Raw genomic sequence first — 15295 nt, forward strand, 5'->3', positions numbered from 1 at the left:
ACACACACACACACAAGATGACACCAGCAGCATATTCTACACTAGCAAAAGTTAGAACATACTAACTGACCAGTAGACCTGGTCGACGACCGGGCCGCGGTGACACAAAGTCCCGAAAACACCTCAAGATAACAGAATACAGGAGGCATTTAGATCGCTGTACTTAACCTTCCCCCCCCCCCCTCAAAAGATGAGTTACAGCTTTGAGACAAAATTTTTCATGCAGGTGTGAGAGAAAAATTGTTCTGTATGTACTACTAACTTCGGGTTAGTCTAGTAACTTGTCGTGTTAAGTTGTTAGTGAAACGGTCTCTGTCTTGCCCCTCTTTATTGTGGGTTGGTACCCTATTGTACCCATTTTCCAGCTTTGAGGAAGATCTCCCGGTTGAACAAATCCACAAGGGCCGTGACGAGGATTCGAACCTGCGTCCGGGAGCATCCCAGACACTGCCTTAATTGACTCAGCTAGGATATAGCGGAAGAACCACACCAGGTGTCTTGTTACTAACGCTTCGATTAATAAATCCCAGTGTCCTATTTGCCTTATTACGAACATAAGGCGAATCGGACACTGGGATTTATTAATCGCAGCGTTACTAACAAGACACCTGGTGTGGTTCTCAAGCTATATCTTGCTCTAGTTAGGCCCCATTTAGATTATGCAGTTCAGTTTTGGTCACCATATTATAGAATGGATATAAATTCACTTGAACGTGTCCAGCGTAGGATGACTAAGTTAATTCCCCAAATTAGAAATCTTTCATATGAAGAAAGATTAACAAAGCTTAAGTTGCATTCACTGGAAAGGCGAAGAGTTAGGGGTGACATGATAGAGGTTTACAAGTGGATGAATGGACATAACAAAGGGGATATTATTAGGGTATTAAAAGTATCAACACAAGACAGAGCACGAAACAATGAGTATAAATTGGATAAGTTTAGATTTAGGAAAGACTTGGGTAAATACTGGTTCGGTAACAAGGTTGTTGATTTGTGGAACCAATTACCGCGTAACGTGGTGGAGGTGGGGTCCCTCGATTGTTTCAAGCGCGGGTTGGACATGTATATGAGTGGGATTGGGTGGTTATAGATAGGAGCTGCCTCGTATGGGCCAATAGCAGCTGCCTCGTATGGACCAATAGGAGCTGCCTCGTATGGACCAATAGCAGCTGCCTCGTATGGACCAATAGGAGCTACCTCGTATGGACCAATAGCAGCTGCCTCGTATGGACCAATAGCAGCTGCCTCGTATGGACCAATAGCAGCTGCCTCGTATGGACCAATAGCAGCTGCCTCGTATGGACCAATAGCAGCTGCCTCGTATGGACCAATAGCAGCTGCCTCGTATGGACCAATAGCAGCTGCCTCGTATGGACCAATAGCAGCTGCCTCGTATGGGCCAATAGGCTGTCTGCAGTTAACTTTTTTCTTATGTTCTTAAAGAGGAATGAAATATAGCAAGTGGATAGCACAATGTTTCAGCTGCTGCTTTTAGTACCCATGGCGATATTCAGTACTCTTTCAGGTGAGGGGGCAGAGTATACATGGAGGGACACTTTCAGGTGGGCCAAGGTATACATGTAGGATGTATACTAGAGTTTATATATATACATCTGTATCCGGTTCACCTGATTGTGAGGGTAAAAATAGGTGATAAGTTGGGATAATCTTGTATCTCTTCCGGTGTGAGTTTGTGAGTTGGTGTATTCTCAGAGACCCCCCCCCCCCCTTCTCTGTCCCAGCCCAGCTCCTTGGTCTCGTATCCCAGCTCCTTGGTCTTGTATCCCAGCTCCTTGGTCTTGTATCCCAGCTCCTTGGTCTCGTATCCCAGCTCCTTGGTCTCGTATCCCAGCTCCTTGGTCTTGTATCCCAGCTCCTTGGTCTCGTATCCCAGCTCCTTGGTCTCGTATCCCAGCTCCTTGTACTCATATACCAGCTCCTGGTCCTCATACCCCAGCTCCTTGTCCTCATATCCCAGCTCCTGGTCCTCATATCCCAGCTCCTGGTCCTCATATCCCAGCTCCTTGTCCTCATATCCCAGCTCCTTGTCCTCATATCCCAGCTCCTTATCCTCATATCCCAGCTCCTTGTTCTCATATACCAGCTCCTTGTCCTCATATCCCAGCTCCTGGTCCTCATATCCCAGCTCTAGAGAGCAGAGTTGAGGGTATGGGAATCAATTTGTATATTATCAAAATCCCTTTTCATTTAAGACATACAGCAAACGCCCCCTTAATTAAAACCCATTATAAACCCCATTTGTCACTTACGTGTTGTTTAGAAAGCGAGAAGGTTTAATATCTCTAATTTTTAAACCATGTGGCGTGTCCACCCATTCTCCTAGGTTGTCATTAGGGAGGGTGGAGCCCCAGGACACCCCCCTCATTGACCTTTGACCTCCTCAGAGGTCACAACGCTCCCTAGGTCACACGTCAGGGAGATAAACGAGGCAGGAAATGCGTAGTGGTGAAAGTTGTCAGATATGGTCAATAAAAATGAGGTAGTATACCCTGAAATTTTTTTTTAGGGGGGGACTTAGGAAGAAGAGTTTGAAGGTTGTGGGTGAGGATGGCATGTATCACGAGGTAGATTGATGAGGGGTAGATGGTAGATGATGATCGTGGATGATGATGCACGTGAGAGGATAGGCAGCGACAAATTTGTTTGTGATTGATGAAGCATATTTGAGTTTTCAAACACGCCAGACATCAACAGAAAACGGAACCGGACACGTTTATAGAAAGCGGGGAAGACAATTTGTTTTTCTTAGTTATGGCGGCTTTGACAAGCTGGTTTCAGTAATTCCTCTTTGTCAATTGGGTCTATTCCTGTTAGTATTTTGTATGTGGTGATCATATCACCTCCCTTCTATCTTGTAGTTTTTGGCATGTTTAACGCCTTTAGTCTCGCATAATTCTTGTTTTTTCAGTCCCAGAAGCCATTTTGTAGCCGTTGCATCTTTTCTAGTTTGTGCTTCTTGAGATTTGGGCACCATACAAGTGCTGCATATTCCAGTTTTGGTCTCACGAAGGTCATGACCAGTTTCTTTAGTATTTCACCATCCATATAATTAAAAGCAAGTCTGACGTTGGAAAGCTCCTCCCACAATGTGCTTACAACAAGAACACAAAACAATGGGTATAAATAGGATAAGTTTAGATTTATGAAAGACCTGGGTAAATACTGGTTCAGTAACAGGGTTGTTGATTTGTGGAACCAATTACCGCGTAACGTGGTGGAGGTGGGGTCCCTCGATTGTTTCAAGCGCGGGTTGGACATGTATATGAGTGGGATTGGGTGGTTATAGATAGGAGCTGCCTCGTATGGACCAATAGGAGCTGCCTCGTATGGACCAATAGGAGCTGCCTCGTATGGGCCAATAGCAGCTGCCTCGTATGAGCCAATAGCAGCTGCCTCGTATGGACCAATAGGAGCTGCCTCGTATGGACCAATAGGAGCTGCCTCGTATGGACCAATAGGAGCTGCCTCGTATGGACCAATAGGAGCTGCCTCGTATGGACCAATAGGAGCTGCCTCGTATGGGCCAATAGGAGCTGCCTCGTATGGACCAATAGGAGCTGCCTCGTATGGACCAATAGCAGCTGCCTCGTATGGACCAATAGCAGCTGCCTCGTATGAGCCAATAGCAGCTGCCTCGTATGGACCAATAGCAGCTGCCTCGTATGAGCCAATAGCAGCTGCCTCGTATGGACCAATAGCAGCTGCCTCGTATGAGCCAATAGCAGCTGCCTCGTATGGACCAATAGCAGCTGCCTCGTATGGACCAATAGCAGCTGCCTCGTATGAGCCAATAGCAGCTGCCTCGTATGGACCAATAGCAGCTGCCTCGTATGGACCAATAGCAGCTGCCTCGTATGGACCAATAGCAGCTGCCTCGTATGAGCCAATAGCAGCTGCCTCGTATGGACCAATAGCAGCTGCCTCGTATGGACCAATAGCAGCTGCCTCGTATAGACCAATAGCAGCTGCCTCGTATGGACCAATAGCAGCTGCCTCGTATGGACCAATAGCAGCTGCCTCGTATGGACCAATAGCAGCTGCCTCGTATGGACCAATAGGAGCTGCCTCGTATGGACCAATAGCAGCTGCCTCGTATGGACCAATAGCAGCTGCCTCGTATGGACCAATAGGAGCTGCCTCGTATGGACCAATAGCAGCTGCCTCGTATGGACCAATAGCAGCTGCCTCGTATGGACCAATAGGCCTTCTGCAGTTACCTTTGTTCTTATGTTCTAAGTATTTTTCCAAGGGGTTTGACTTCCACATTTGTTATAATACAGATCTATAATTTAGAGGTTAATATCGACTACCATTTTTATAAACTTAGAACCATGTTTGCCTTTTTCCATATATCTGCTAAGATTCATGTGCACAAGGAATATCAATTGGGGTGGATTGCTCAGCTCAGTTGTACATGAATTGATTTGGAGGAAGGAGGTAATAAAAGTATGTGTTTGTGGGAGAAAGGAATTGGCAAAACGATCAGGGAAAGAGAAGGTCCGCAAAATAACAATTCACTTAGGGTATATTACACTAACAGTAGAAGTCTAAGAAATAAAATTAACGAATTAAATGCTCTTGTCTGCACAGAAAAAATAGATATTATTGCACTTACCGAAACGTGGATGAATGTAGAAAATAGAGAACTATTAGCTGAATATCAAATATATGGATTTAAACTATTTCACACAGATAGATATATTAGACGAGGAGGTGGAGTAGCCATATATGTTAGGGACAATTTGAAATGTAGTCTCAAAGAGGGAATCAAAACAGAGCCACACACAGAAACTATTTGGATTGAATTAAACGAAAAAGCTAATAATATTATAATAGGAGTAATATATAGGCCACCAAATTTAGACAGAATGGAAGCAAAGCATCTATGGGATGAAATATCTAGAGCATCTAGATCTAACAGTATTTATGTCATGGGTGACTTTAATTTTAGCGGAATAAACTGGTTGAACAAAACAGGGAATAGTGAAGCAGAAGATTTTCTAGAATTAATTGACGATTGCTTTCTTACGCAACACATTAAGGAACCAACACGGGAAAATAATATTTTAGATTTAGTGTTAACTAACAGGGAAACGCAAATTAATGACATCGAAATAGGGAGTGAGCTAGGGAGCAGTGATCACAAAGAAATCAGATTTAGCATAGAATGGAATAGACCAGTAGGAGAAAATTCTGTTAAAGTGCCAGATTTTCGAAAAGCTGATTTTAATAGCCTAAGAAATTTTTTGGGTCAAATTGATTGGAAAGGCTTGGGTATGGGGTGTGGGCTGGTCTTGGAGCGAGACATGAACCCAGCGATAGGTGACTTAAATGGGGATTTCGATGTGGATTCAATATATAACTTATTTAAGAATATTCTAAACAAAGCACAGGAACGTAGTATACCATACAAATTGAATAGATCGTATACTAATGACCCAAAGTGGATAACAAAGAATTTGAAGAACCTTATAGGTAAAAAGAGAGCTTGGTACAAAAGGATTAAAAATGGGGAGGTCACTTTAGAACAGGAATTCGTACAACTGGTTAGAAATGTTAAAAAAGAGATAAGGAAAGCAAAAAGAAACTATGAAGTTCGCATAGCAGGGCAAGCAAAGACAAATCCTAAAGGTTTTTTTCAGTTATATCGTACTAAGACTAGGGAAAGGATAGGTCCATTAAAAACTGAGACAGGTCAAATAACAGATAGTGATGAAGAGATGAGTAGTATTTTTAATAAATATTTTGTATCTGTATTTACTAAAGAGGAACTTAACAATATGCCTTCAGCCGAACAAGTCTATGTGGGTGGGGACGAGGACAGGTTGACGAGTTTAGCAGTTACCAGGGAGGATGTTCTTAAACAAATAGTAAAACTCAAACCAAACAAATCCCCAGGGCCGGATGAAGTGTTTGCTAGGGTGCTTAAAGAATGCAAAGAGGAGCTTTGTGACCCACTGTCAACCATATTTAATAAATCAATAGAGTCAGGCAGAGTGCCAGAGTTTTGGAAAGTTGCTAATGTGATACCAGTTTTTAAGAAAGGAGATAGATCACTTGCGTCTAACTATCGACCAATTAGCCTAACGTCTATTGTGGGAAAGTTACTCGAATCTATAATAGCAAATAAAATTCGTCTTCATCTTGAAAAACATAAATTAATAATTGAGTCGCAACATGGTTTTATAAATGGCCGTTCATGTTTAACAAATTTGTTATCTTTTTATTCTAGCATTGTTGAGGCAGTTGATAGTGGTAAGGATTGCGATGTTGTATACCTTGACTTTAGCAAAGCTTTTGATACAGTGCCACATGAAAGACTGATTAAAAAAATAGAGTCTCATGGTATTGGGGGTGCTATATTAAGCTGGATTAGGGCATGGCTATACCAAAGGAAACAGAGAGTTAGTATAAATGGAATCAAGTCAGAGTGGGAAAATGTTGTAAGTGGAGTGCCTCAAGGCTCTGTCCTGGGACCTCTGTTGTTTATAATATATATAAATGATTTAGATTCAGGTTTGAGTAGCAACATTTGCAAATTTGCCGATGATACGAAAATCGGAAGGGAAATTAATTCGGAGGAGGACTCACTATCACTTCAAGTTGATCTAGATAGGGTTTTGAAATGGTCAAAGGATTGGCAGATGCAGTTTAATGCTGATAAATGTAAAGTTCTGAGGTTAGGTAATGATGATAGAGTTACAAGATACGAGCTAGATGGTGTTGTGATTGCGAAGTCGGATTGCGAAAGGGATCTGGGAGTTATGATTAGTAAGAATTTAAAACAAAAGGATCAATGCATAAATGTTCGTAATAAGGCAAATCGGACACTTGGATTTATTAATCGCAGCGTTAGTAACAAGACACCTGGTGTGGTTCTCAAGCTATATCTTGCTCTAGTTAGGCCCCATTTAGATTATGCAGTCCAGTTTTGGTCGCCATATTATAGAATGGATATAAATTCACTTGAACGTGTCCAGCGTAGGATGACTAAGTTAATTCCCCAAATTAGAAATCTTTCATATGAAGAAAGATTAACAAAGCTTAAGTTGCATTCACTGGAAAGGCGAAGAGTTAGGGGTGACATGATAGAGGTTTACAAGTGGATGAATGGACATAACCGGGGGGATATTAATAGGGTATTAAAAGTATCAACACAGGACAGAACACGAAACAATGGATATAAATTGGATAAGTTTAGATTTAGGAAAGACTTGGGTAAATACTGGTTCAGTAACAGGGTTGTTGATTTGTGGAACCAATTGCCGCGTAACATTGTGGAGGTGGGGTCCCTTGATTGTTTCAAGCACGGGTTGGACAAGTATATGAGTGGGATTGGGTGGTTATAGAATAGGAGCTGCCTCGTATGGGCCAATAGGCCTTCTGCAGTTACCTTTGTTCTTATGTTCTTATGTTCTTACATTCTAGCAGGACCCAAGGTGATGCTCCATCAGGTTAAGCAACTCCCTCGTAGCTCATGGTGGATAGCGCGCAGGACTCGTAATTCTGTGGCGCAGGTTCGATTCCCGCACGAGGCAGAAACAAACGGGCAAAGTTTCTTTCACCCTGAATGCCCCTGTTACCTAGCAGTAAATAGGTACCTGGGAGTTTGTCAGCTGTCACGGGCTGCTTCCTGGGGGTGGAGGCCTGGTCGAGGACCGGGCCGCGGGGACACTAAAGCCCCGAAATCATCTCAAGATAACCTCAAGATCTCAAGATAACCTCATGCCTCTTAGTTCTGGGACCAGTCTAGTGGCATATAACTTTTTCCAGCTTCGTCTTGTGCTTGACAAGGTACGGGCTCCATGCTGGGGCCTTGTGTGTGTGTGAGTGTGTGTGTGTGTGTGTGTGTGTGTGTGTGTGTGTGTGTGTGTGTGTGTGTGTGTGTGTGTGTGTGTGTGTGTGTGTGTACTCACCTAGTTGTGCTTGCGGGGGTTGAGCTCTGGCTCTTTGGTCCCGCCTCTCAACCGTCAATCAACTGGTGTACAGGTTCCTGAGCCTATTGTGCTCTATCATATCTACACTTGAAACTGTGTATGGAGTCAGCCTCCACCACGTGTGTGTGTGTGTGTGTGTGTGTGTGTGTGTGTGTGTGTGTGTGTGTGTGTGTGTGTGTGTGTGTACTCACCTAGTTGTACTTGCGGGGGTTGAGCTCTGGCTCTTTGGTCCCGCCTCTCAACCGTCAATCAACTGGTGTACAGGTTCCTGAGCCTATTGGGCTCTATCATATCTACACTTGAAACTGTGTATGGAGTCAGCCTCCACCGTGTGTGTGTATGTGTGTGTACTCACCTAATTGTGCTTGCGGGGGTTGAGCTTTGGCTCTTTGTGTGTGTGTGTGTGTGTACTCACCTAGTTGGGCTTGCGGGGGGTTGAGCTCTGGCTCTTTGGTCCCGCCTCTCAACTGTCAATCAACAGGTGTACAGGTTCCTGAGCCTATTGGGCTCTATCATATCTACACTTGAAACTGTGTATGGAGTCAGCCACATGTGTGTGTGTGTGTGTGTGTGTGTGTGTGTGTGTGTGTGTGTGTGTGTGTGTGAGTGTGTGTGTGTGTGTGTGTGTGTGTGTGTGTGTGTGTGTGTGTGGGGACCGAGGCAGACACCAATATATGTGAACGGTTTGCATATATGAGCACTTTCACCTGTGTCATGCTTGGGATGCCACACTCATCTGGCACCTTTGGTTTCTTTGTTTTGGTTATATTTCTTTGTTTGCTTTGTTTGCTTGCTTTGTTTTGGGTTGCTAGAGACATCTCAGGTGTGTGTTTGTGTTGTGGTGGTCTTAATAACCCTCCAGAGGTTGATAGGCCTTAATAACCCTCCAGAGGTTGATAGGTCTTAATAACCCTCCAGAGGTTGATAGGTCTTAATAACCCTCCAGAGGTTGATAGGTCTTAATAACCCTCCAGAGGTTGATAGGCCTTAATAACCCTCCAGAGGTTGATAGGTCTTAATAACCCTCCAGAGGTTGATAGGTCTTAATAACCCTCCAGAGGTTGATAGGTCTTAATAACCCTCCAGAGGTTGATAGGTCTTAATAACCCTCCAGAGGTTGATAGGTGTTAATAACCCTCCAGAGGTTGATAGGTCTTAATAACCCTCCAGAGGTTGATAGGTCTTAATAACCCTCCAGAGGTTGATAGGTCTTAATAACCCTCCAGAGGTTGATAGGTCTTAATAACCCTCCAGAGGTTGATAGGTCTTAATAACCCTCCAGAGGTTGATAGGTATTAATAACCCTCCAGAGGTTGATAGGTGTTAATAACCCTCCAGAGGTTGATAGGTGTTAATAACCCTCCAGAGGTTGATAGGCCTTAATAACCCTCCAGAGGTTGATAGGCCTTAATAACCCTCCAGAGGTTGATAGGTGTTATTAACCCTCCAGAGGTTGATAGGTCTTAATAACCCTCCAGAGGTTGATAGGCCTTAAGCCTAACAATCAAAACAGCTGTCACGCATTCTTTTGTACCCACCATGGGACTGTACCCACCATGGGACTGTACCCACCATGGGACTGTACCCACCACGAGACTGTACCCACCATGGGACTGTACCCACCATGGGACTGTACCCCACCATGGGACTGTACCCTCCATGGGACTGTACCCCACCATGGGACTGTACCCCACCATGGGACTGTACCCACCATGGGACTGTACCCCACCATGGGACTGTACCCCACCATGGGACTGTACCCACCATGGGACTGTACCCCACCATGGGACTGTACCCCACCATGGGACTGTACCCACCATGGGACTGTACCCCACCATGGGACTGTACCCACCATGGGACTGTACCCACCATGGGGAATGGGTCAAGTCCGGGTCACTTTCACCCCATCCCTCCCCCCCCCCCCCGATAGTCGTGTACCTACGTGACGCCCCCCCTCTCCCCCCCTCCCCCCTTCCCCCCTCCCCCCCTTCCCCCCTCCCCCCCTCCCCCCCTCCCCCCCTTCCCCCCTTCCCCCCTTCCCCCCTCCACCCCCCCCCCCACCTCTTCCACAAGGCTAGGGTGCCTTTCCCTTTTTGCTACCTATGTAATGGGGTTCCTCACCCCCCCCCCTATTCATCCATGGGGGGGGGGGTTCTACCCATCCCCTTATCCTAACCCCCCTTTGTTAGGTTGTGTGTGTGTACTCACCTAGTTGTGTTTGCGGGGGTTGAGCTCTGGCTCTTTGGTCCCGCCTCTCAACTGTCAATCAACAGGTGTACAGGTTCCTGAGCCTATTGGGCTCTATCATATCTACACTTGAAACTGTGTATGGAGTCAGCCTCCACCACATCACTGCCTAATGCATTCCACCTGTTAACTACTCTGACACTGAAAAAGTTCTTTCTAACGTCCCTGTGGCTCATGTGGGTACTCAGTCTCCACCTGTGTCCCCTTGTTCGTGTCCCACCAGTGTTAAACATTTTATCTTTATCTACCCCTGTCAGTTCCTCTGAGAATTTTACCCTCTAGAGAGTGTGTGTGTGTGTGTGTATGTGTGTATGTGTGTATGTGTGTATGTGTGTGTGTGTGTGTGTGTGTGTGTGTGTGTGTGTGTGTGTGTGTGTGTGTGTGCGCGCGCGTACACACACACACACAAAGTGTTACTGAATTTTTAAGCATATGAAAGTCTGTTTATGCTGTGATACAGCTGTGGACCAGCCTCGAACCGACGTCACAGGAATGCCCCTCTACGTGATGTCCCCAAGTCCACCCCACCCCTTCCCCTCCCCCCCTCCCCCCTCCCCTCCCCCCCCCCTTCCCCTCCCTCCAGGCGCCTAAATCACATTTCAGCTCGCTAAAACATACGCCAGCAACCCATATCTAACACGCCGGATTAACGACCCTATCAACGTTAATTGGCTAGAGGTGGCTCCTTTTTTTTTGGGGGGGAGGGGGGATATTACCCCCTTCAACGGATGAAAAACGATGTGTTATATACACAATTTCCTACGCCACCGGGAGAACGACCCTCGAACTAGGATCGGATTTTTTTTGGGGGTAAGTCAGGATTTAAGGGGGAATGCCTTGACCATCATCAGTGGGAAAGCCGGGGACCGAGAGCTAGAACTCGTGTACGTGTCTATTCCTCATAGATGAGTTTATATACCTAACATATACGTCAATATATATATATATATATATATATATATATATATATATATATATATATATATATATATATATATATATGTATATGTATATGATGCCTTCGACGCCTCCTGGTAATACTAATGACTTGCTCAGAAGGAATAATTAGTACACCAGGTGTTCGGAACGCGTTCAGAACACGTGCGAACACCCCTACACGTGGTGTGGAGTCACAGTTGTGTAGGCCTGGCAGGTGTGTGTGTGTAGCTCCCTCGCGCGGCGGAATGAAATACCTGTATAATGTTCTCTAGAGTCATGTGTGTGTGGACACCTGTGGCTGGAGACAGGTGTTGATTAAATATTTTAGCATGTTAGGTGTGGACAGGTGTGTAGTGTTGGTTTATGGGCTTCTTTGTTTAGCACATATTATATATGTGACTGTCTCCGTTCATACCTGCCTACACCACACACGTGGCTATCATTGTATACCTATCCACACATCACACATGTGGCTACCTACCCCACACACCAGGTACCTATGTGTGTGTACACACACAAGGGAGCCGGTCGGCCGAGCGGACAGCACCCTGGACTTGTGATCCTGTGGTCCTGGGTTCGATCCCAGGCGCCGGCGAGAAACAATGGGCAGAGTTTCTTTCACCCTATGCCCCTGTTACCTAGCAGTAAAATAGGTACCTGGGTGTTAGTCAGCTGTCACGTCGTGCTTCCTGGGGGTGGAGGGCTGGTCGAGGACCGGGCCGCGGGGACACTAAAGCCACGAAATCATCTCAAGATAACCTCAAGATAACACCACACACGTGGCTATCTCTGAACCCATCCACACACCTGCCAAGTACAGGAGCCTGACGGCTGAATGAACAGCGCTCGGGATTCGTAGTCCTGAGGTTCCGGGTTCGATCCCCGGTGGAGGCGGAAACAAATGGGGCAGAGTTTCTTTCACCCTGATGGTCCCTGTTCACCTAGCAGTAAATAGGTACCTGGGAGTTAGACAACTGCTACGGGCTACTTCCTGGGGGTGTGTAACAAAAAGGAGGCCTGGTCGGGGACCGGGCCGCGGGAACGCTAAGCCCCGAAATCATCTTAAGATAACCTATGGTTGTTATTGCTACTAACGATCTCGTTGAGCTTCGAAGCTCATCAACTGTTTATTAAATGAATACAAAGCCGCCATGATTGAGGAAAGATGCACTGGTTTCGGAAGTAGTTGTGTATAAGCTTGGTGAATCCTGGTTGGCAGGACGGGGGTTCGCGCGCGCGCACACAGACTCAGACACACACACACACACACACACACACACACACACACACACACACACACACACACACACACACACACACACACACACACACACACACAGCCCAGATGAGTAGATGAGCCCAGTAGGCTCAGGAACCTGTACACCAGTTGATTGACAGTTGAGAGGCGGGCCCAAAGAGCCAGAGCTCAACCCCCGCAAGCACCACTTGGTGAGTACACTTAAGATATGGCCAATCATATCAAACATCGTTGAAAATATTGACCATCTGCAATTGCGGGAGACGAAGAGAGTAGTTTAAGAGTAGAGTAGTTCAGCTCACTGACGGGGTCGTTGAAGGGGGGGGGAGGAGGAGGAGAATATAATAGTGGGATGAGAACCCAAAAAAGACGAAAAAAAAATAAATGCTAGAGAGAATGGCAGGAAAACGGCAACAATAGGAGGAACTAACGTAAACACGAACACGAAGGACAGAGCGAAAGAAAAAGTAGAATAAAGGCCTCGAAAACAGGAAACATTGCTGTAAAGAATGCATATATGTATATATATATATAATATATATATATATATATATTTACCCAGTTTAAAACCAGTATCTCGGAGTCTAGGTTTAATAATTCGTGGCGCAGATAGAATCCCATGCGCTCGGCTAACGTACCTGACTCTAATAGCAATCTCAGAAACCGTGTTGAATATCAATCATGAGATGGTTAACACCTGTCATATACACTATATTAATGTTGATTGCTGCACAGTTAAAGAATCTCACATCTATAATCCAGTTGCATAAACTGTATTCACCTAGTTGTGCTTGCGGGGATTGAGCTTTGGCTCTTTGGGCCCGCCTCTCAACTGTCAATAGACTGGTGTAGTGGTTTATGAGCCTATTTGGGCTACATTTGAAACTATGTATGGAGTCAGTCTCCACTACATCACTGACTAATACATTCCATGTGTGTTTATATTCACCTATTTGTTCTTGCGGGGGTTGAGCTCTGCTCTTTCGGCCCGCCTCTCAACTGTCAATCAGTCAACTATAACTAACTACTAACTCATTTTTTCCCCTCACACACACACACCCAGGAAGCAGCCCGTGACAGCTGTCTAACACCCAGGTACCTATTTACTGCTAGGTAACAGGCGCATCAGAGTGAAAGAAACTTTGCCCATTTGTTTCTGCCTGGTCCGGGAATCGAACAGAATCAACTCTTTTACTGCAGAATTACGAGCCCTGCGTGCTGTCCACTCAGCTACCAGACCCCCTAATGTCTGGTAGCTGTGTGTGTGTACTCACCTGATTGTGCTTCCAGGGGTCGAGCTTTTGCTCTTTAAGCCCCACCTCTCGGACTCTCGGTATTAAACATTTCCTCACCACCTCAGGGCAAAGTTTCTTTCACCCTGAATGCCCCTTTTACCTAGCAGTAAATAGGTACCTGGGAGTTAGTCAGCTGTCACGGGATGCTTCCTGGGGGTGGAGGCCTGGTCGAGGACCGGGCCGCGGGGACACTAAAGCCCCGAAATCATCTCAAGATAATCTCAAGATAACCTCAAGATAATCTCAAGATAACCTCAAGATAATCTCAAGATAACCTCAAGATAACCTCAAGATAACCTCAAGATAATCTCAAGATAACCTCAAGATAACCACCTCCATATAAAAAAAAATGTTGCCTTGTTTCCTATTTCCGTTTTGGCATCTGGATCAACCTGCAAATTGGAACCCAGTCCACAAAATTTTCCTCACTCGGATACAGATCAATTCTCAGCCGGTGGATGCAACTGGAGTCTGCAATGGCGGGGGGGGGGGTGGGGGGGGGGGTGAGAGCGGGGGATGGGATAAGGGGGTAGTTGAGATCCGGGATGACCCCCCCCCCTCATACGAGCCTTGCGTTGCAATGACCCGCGACTCATCACTAATATCAGGGGAGCCGGTCGGCCGAGCGGACAGCACGCTGGACTTGTGGTCCCGGGGTCGATCCCAGGCGCCGGCGAGAAACAATGGGCAGAGTTTCTTTCACCCTATGCCCCTGTTACCTAGCAGTAAAATAGGTACCTGGGTGTTAGTCAGCTGTCACGGGCTGCTTCCTGGGGGTGGAGGCCTGGTCGAGGACCGGGCCGCGGGGACGCTAAAGCCCCGAAATCATCTCGAGATAACCTCAAGATAACCTCAAGATAACCAGTATATACCCCAGAGGGTAGCCACCTGTGGTTTACTTCGGGAAGAGGGCACTATGATGAGTCTACATTGTATACTGTCCAGTTCATCGTCGTTGATGGTGAGTTGATGAATTGATGACCCTGGAAACACAAGCCGAAACTGTCTCTATTTTCCGCTTGTTACAACTTGTAATAAAGTTGTTACATCTTGGCTTAACGTGTTTATGACGTATTAGAACGTTGTTACAACGTGCTATATTGGTTGTTATAACTGGTTAGCAGGTGTTAAAACTTGTTGGAACGTTGTACCAACGTCGTAGTTTCGGTGTGTGTTTGGCGGGTGGTGAATTGATGTGATATTGATGCGCAACACAGGATTGATAACATGTTATCTTGAGGTTATCTCGAGATGATTTCGGGGCTTTAGCATCCCCGCGGCCCGGTTCTCGACCAGGCCTCCACCCCCAGGAAGCAGCCCGTGACAGCTGACTAACACCCAGGTACCTATTTTACTGCTAGGTAACAGGGGGCATAGGCTGAAAGAAACTCTGCCCATTGTTTCTCGCCGGCGCCTGGGATCGAACCCGGGACCACAGGATCACAAGTCCAGTGTGCTGTCCGCTCGATGATTTCGGGGCTTCAGTGTCCCCGCGGCCCGGTCCTCGACCAGGCCTCCACTCCCAGGAAGCAGCCCGTGACAGCTGACTAACACCCAGGTACCTATTTTACTGCTAGGTAACAGGGGGCATAGGGTGA

The 15295-nt window shown here is 46.1% G+C and overlaps 1 protein-coding gene across 4 annotated transcripts in view; it reads left to right on the plus strand.

Moving 5' to 3' along the window:
- The window catches only part of LOC123770487 (quinone oxidoreductase), a 94596-nt gene that overhangs the window by 35638 nt on the left and 43663 nt on the right, over positions 1-15295 (plus strand). The window lies entirely within an intron of this gene.

This window comes from Procambarus clarkii, chromosome 46, assembly GCF_040958095.1.
Source record: "Procambarus clarkii isolate CNS0578487 chromosome 46, FALCON_Pclarkii_2.0, whole genome shotgun sequence".
NCBI classification, from domain to species: Eukaryota; Metazoa; Arthropoda; class Malacostraca; order Decapoda; family Cambaridae; genus Procambarus; species Procambarus clarkii.